Below are 5,233 nucleotides of genomic sequence, written 5' to 3'. Positions count from 1 at the left end.
CCGCAGGCCTGCAGCGGGCTGCGCAGGCCGGCGGTGGTATAGGGCGTGGGGAGGGCGACGTGGCAGCGCGCGATTCGTCGGGGGCGGCGGACGGACATGTCCGGTCCGATCCGGACGTGTCCGGCGGCGGAGAGGGAGCGGGGCTAGGGTTTCGGGGGGGATTTGGTCCGCGAATTTCGGGGGAGGGGGCTATTTATAGATTCTGGGAGCTAGGAGAGTCCAAATGAGGAGCGGTTTTTGCCCACACAATCGTGATCGAACGACCGAGAGCATGGAGGGGGTTTTGATGGGTTTTGGGCCACTTTGGAGGGGTGTTGGGCTGCACACAAAAGAGGCCTTTTACGGTTACCCGGTTAACCGTTGGAGTACCAAACGACCTCCAAATGGCACGAAACTTAACAGGCGGTCTACCGGTGCTATACCAAGGCCGTTTGGCAAACCTCTGGCCATTCCGAGAAAGTTTAACACCCACTCACAACAGGAGACAAAAGGGGAGTGTCGAAGGACATAGGAGTGCCGGATTGCAAAACGGACAACGGGGAAAAGGCTCGGATGCATGAGACGAACACATATGCAATGCAATGCACATGATGACATGATGCAAATGATGACATGGCAAAATGCAACACGCAAGCAAATGACATGGCAACGACGACAAATAACTGGCAAACACCTGGCGCATCGAATCCGGGGCGTTACAACACTCCTCCACTAACAAGAGATCTCGTCCCGAGATCTTAGCACCGAGACGGAAGGGAAAAGGGAATAGGTGAAATAAGAACTCAAGAGAAGAAGCAAAGAATCGCGAGCACACGAGAACAAGAGTTGAACGACGAGAATGAAGAGAATCGAAAGCTCACGGAATCAGATAGACTATGAAACCACTCCGGTTAGAACGAGATAAGAAATGAATAAGACTGAAAGGATTTAGGCAGCACTCCGGTTGAAACATGGAGGAATAGAACATGAACTTGAGAGGATGGAATGATACTTGATGAAGACATGACACAAAACCTCCAGAAGAATTGAAAGAGAATGAAAAGAACTTAGAAGAAGGATTGAATGGAGTTTTTGAGAAAATCAACAACGAAAGAATAAGCTTGTTGTGGACTTATCCAAAAACAACGCAAAAACTTGAGGTGAAATTATGCCACAACCAAATGCTTGAATATCTAGGAATAACAAAAAATGCAAAACTCCACTTCAAAAGAATACGGAGAATTAATTGCACTTCGAGACGCAAGAAGAAAAGATTCTTGAACTCCTCAAACAAGAAACTTGATGAACTCTTGAAGAATGAATTAAATCATGAAGAACCACCATGAAGAACTCCGGTGACAAAAGGATGATGAGATAGAAAGAAAAAAAAGAATAAGATGAGCCTTGCGTTAATTTAGACGAAGGTTCCGACGAAATTTGAACTCCGGAGAAGAAAAGATGAAACACTTGGAACTAGAATTTATTCATCAAGAACAAACTCCGAAGGAAGTGATTAATCACTTTGAGGAAATAAAAATAAGATTTATTGTATGCTTATCCTTCATCAATTAAATTTATGACAAGCAATGGATTTTGCATACTACTTATTCTTCTTGGAAAAAAAGATTAAGGGGAATGTGGCACAAAACTTGAGAGAGTCTTCATGAACCACCGGTAGGATTGGAAAGAATGAATGAATTAATATGATAAGAGCGGAAAAGGAATCTTCAACGAACCACCGAAAGAATTCGAAAATGACTGATGAAAGAGAATGAATCACCGGGAAGAATTAGAAGAACCAATATGCTCGAGGGGATTTAGATGCAAAAGAATAAAGAGATCATGAGCTAATTAAAGAACACTTGAATGAAGCACCGGGATAATTAGAGAATGATAACTGGAATGATGGCCTTCGGTGAAAAGAAATGGAAAAACAACTCCTGACATACTCCGAATGGATGAAAGAACATCTGACAAATGGAATAATTCGCGAAGATAACATGAAGCTAGAACCACAAAACTTCGAGAGAACGGGCAAAATTTAGAGGACAAACTCTTCTTCGATCTTCCAATGACGACGAGAAACACCACCAAAATTACTGAGATACTCCGGTAGAATGAAAAGCAAAGAGGTTGAGCCAAAAATGAAAAGAATTTGAACAAGATCTTGGAGAAGGCATGTGGCTGATGAAATTCATTCTTACGTCAAGCTCCGAAAATAATTTGAGAATAACTCCGGGGGAATTAGAAGAGTCAGGTAAGATCCTGGGAAAAGACCTGTGGGTTAGGGCCCACTAAAGAGAAAACACCGTTGGAAAGGATTGATGAACAGATAGATGAAGCACTGAAACAATTGAAATATTTGAATGAGGTGACACCCTCGAATTAATTCGAACACAGACGAATCTCCTGAGACGTCTTGAACACTCCGGAAGGATAAACTGGCGAGAGGCGAACGAGCAGGGAAAACACTTGATCCGAGGAAAGAATGTAATCACTACCAAAAATTGGAATTGAGTCCACTGGAGAAGAAAAAGAGATGATGAATGTCAAACGAGACGAGAATTCACCGGTTTAAATAATTGATGGAAGGCTAAAGAGGCACCACACTTATGAAATTGATGGTCGAAACCGACTCTGGCTCCGGGAAGAGAAAGGGTGGGAGGGCGGGAAAACAAAGGCAACTTAGAAGGGAGAACCAACGAAATATCTTGAAGAGAAAACACCGGTTGAAATCATTGAGGAAAGAAAGCAAAGGCTTCACACGAGTAGGATGGATACTCGATTACAGACTCCGGTTTCGAGATGAAAAAGAGTGGGCGGGTGGGAAAAGAAAACAACTGAGGATTGAACTTGCAAAGATGAAGAGGCTTGAGTCGACTTGACGAGAAATGCACCGGATGAAAAGAGCTGAGAACCAACGATCAGAAAACCAACTTCGTGATCCTAAAGAAAATTTGAAGGGGAAGAGAAGTAATTTAAAACACCTACGTCAAGATTCCTCACCAGAGCGACGAAGGGGCTGAGCAGTAAAAAGAAATCCTACTCTCCGATATAACTAGACTCCGAAAATAATTTTCTTCTAGACTCAACAACGGCCAAACTACATGGTCAATCAAGGGGCTCCTAAGGTCGGTCGAGGCTCTGATACCAACTTGTCACGCCCAATATGCGACCCTATCCAAAAGGAACTCGAAGGTCCCACCAAGGATAGACCCGCATATTGAAACGCTTTTGCAAGGTGGATATCATTACATGAACATTACATAATAGATGGGGATACATACAAAAGGCATACAATGTCACACGAATACAACATCATCTTACATAAGAGCACCATCCGACTACGGATGAAACACAAACAGAAACTCAAACGACATCCACCCTGCTAGCCCAGGCTGCTGACCTGGAACCTATCCCCTGATCGAAGAAGAAGCAGAAGAAGAACTCAAGACAAGCAAGCATCGCTCTCGCGTCATGATCATCGCATAACCTGTACCTGCAACTGTTGTTGTAGTAATTTGTGAGCCACGAGGACTCAGCAATCCCATTACCATGGGTATCAAGACTAGCAAAGCTTAAAGGGAAAGGAAGGGGTAAAGTGGTGAGGCTGCAGCAGCGACTAAGCATATATGGTGGCTAACATACGCAAATAAGAGCGAGAAGAGAGCAAGCGGAATGGTCGTGAAACTAGGAATGATCAAGAAGTGATCCTGAACTCCTACTTACGTCAATCATAACCCAAAACCGTGTTCACTTCCCGGACTCCGCCGAAAAGAGATCATCACGGCTACACACACGGTTGATGCATTTTAATTCGGATCTGGTGTCAAGTTATCTACAACCGGACATTAACAAATTCCCATCTGCCGCATAACCGCGGGCACGGCTTTCAAAAGATTAAACCCTGCAGGGGTGTCCCAACTTAGCCCATGATAAGCTCTCGCAATCAACAAAGGATATACCTTCTCCCAGGAAGACCCGATCAGACTCGGAATCCCGGTTTACAAGACATTTCGACAATGGTAAAACAAGACCAGCAAAGCCGCCCGATGCGCCGACAATCCCGATAGGAGCTGCATATATCTCGTTCTCAGGGCAACACCGGATAGGTCAGCCTACGAGTAAAACCAGCCCTCGAGTTGCCCCGAGGTGGCCCCGCAGTCTGCCCGGTTCGGACCAACACTTAGACAAGCACTGGCCCGGGGGGGGGGGCTAAAATAAAGATGACCCTTGGGTTAATTACTCCCAAGGGAAATATAGGTGGTGGTGAGGCAAATGGTAAAACCAAGGTTGGGCCTTACTGGAGGAGTTTTATTCAAAGCGAACTGTCAAGGGGGTCCCATAAATCACCCAACCGCGTAAGGAACGCAAAATCCAGGAACATAACACCGGTATGACGGAAACTAGGGCGGCAAGAGTGGAACAAAACACCAGGCATAAGGCCGAGCCTTCCATCCTTTACCAAGTATATAGATGCATTAATTAAATAAGAGATATTGTGATATCCCAACATAATCCTGTCCACCATGGAGCAATCTTCAACTTCACCTGCAACTAACAACACTATAAGAGGGGCTGAGCAAAAGCGGTAACATAGCCAAGCAACAGTTTGCTAGGAAGGGTGAAAAGGTTAGAGGCTGACATAGCAAATTGGGAGGCTTGAAGAGTAAATGATAGGTAGCGCAGCAAAGCGATAGAATGAAGCAACTAGCATGGAAATGATAGTAGTGAGATCCAGGGTAGCGGTCATCGTGCCTGAAATCCCGCTAGGAAGAAGAACAACTCCATGAAGAAGATGAAGCCACGAAGACGAACCAAGCGTAGACGAATGATTCGTCACGATCGCAACGAAACGGGAACTATCGAGAAGAAGCACACAACATGGTAAACACACAACACATGAACAAGACATGATGCACAACCAAGCATGATGCATGACAAGACTACATGAAGCTACTCATGGCAAGGGATGATGCAAACAAGAGCAACACATCAAGGCAAGTTTAAATGAGGCCGGAAACAACATATAACAATTCCGGTAAGTCCTCATATGCAAATTTCGAAATTGGTCCAGATCTGAATAAACCTTATGTTCAAGTTGTTAAACAGCAAGTTAAAATGCACCATGATGATCTACACGAGATTCTATTCAAGTTACACATAAAGTTCATTTAATTCGGAGCTACGGCCTAGAAGATATGAGCAAAACAAGTCAAAGATGACATTGATGCAAAATGCACCCACAAGAAAA

Source organism: Triticum dicoccoides, chromosome 3B, assembly GCF_002162155.2.
Source record: "Triticum dicoccoides isolate Atlit2015 ecotype Zavitan chromosome 3B, WEW_v2.0, whole genome shotgun sequence".
Lineage (NCBI taxonomy): Eukaryota > Viridiplantae > Streptophyta > Magnoliopsida > Poales > Poaceae > Triticum > Triticum dicoccoides.
Note: the sequence above shows the minus strand (reverse complement) of the source record.